Here is a 450-nt window from a genome sequence, read left to right as displayed (position 1 = left end):
CAGGCCGTCCCGCCACGCTCTGGAAAACGCGGCTCCAGCTGGGCGCGTTGCAGAGCCCAGCTCTCTCGTGCGGGGAGATGCCGTGCCAAGAAGCACAGCAGGGACTGCTTGCCAGGAGAGCGAAAGCTTCCTCGCCTTTCCCATGCACACCTAGAGGCACAGGAACTTCCAACATGGGCTCAACAGCGAGACTGAAACAGAGGGCACAGCTCTGCTCGTGTTGGAAAGAAAGGGAAGAACTTCTAAAAGGCTCATGATTTTGCTCTCACACGCTCCCAAACACCCATTTGTTCTTTTTCCACTGACAGATCTGTCACATTTCGCTCTAGCAACCCTGCAGAAATCATCGAGAGGGAGAAAACATACGACCCACCGCGATATGTTTGTACACAGGGCGTCTGCACTTCGAAAAGCGACTCTGATCAGCGGCGAAGCAGCCGGCAGGCAAAA

General features: G+C 55.1%; 1 protein-coding gene across 1 annotated transcript in view; it reads right to left on the bottom strand.

Annotated features, from left to right (window-relative positions):
- The window catches only part of LOC104270680 (nuclear protein localization protein 4 homolog), a gene marked incomplete at both ends in the record, with an annotated part of 17,583 nt that overhangs the window by 16,056 nt on the left and 1,077 nt on the right, over nucleotides 1-450 (bottom strand). The gene's annotated exons all lie outside the window — the stretch shown is intronic.

This window comes from Apaloderma vittatum, unplaced genomic scaffold (genome assembly GCF_000703405.1).
Source record: "Apaloderma vittatum isolate BGI_N311 unplaced genomic scaffold, ASM70340v1 scaffold28052, whole genome shotgun sequence".
NCBI classification, from domain to species: domain Eukaryota; kingdom Metazoa; phylum Chordata; class Aves; order Trogoniformes; family Trogonidae; genus Apaloderma; species Apaloderma vittatum.
Note: the sequence above shows the minus strand (reverse complement) of the source record. Positions and strands in the feature narration are given on the sequence as shown.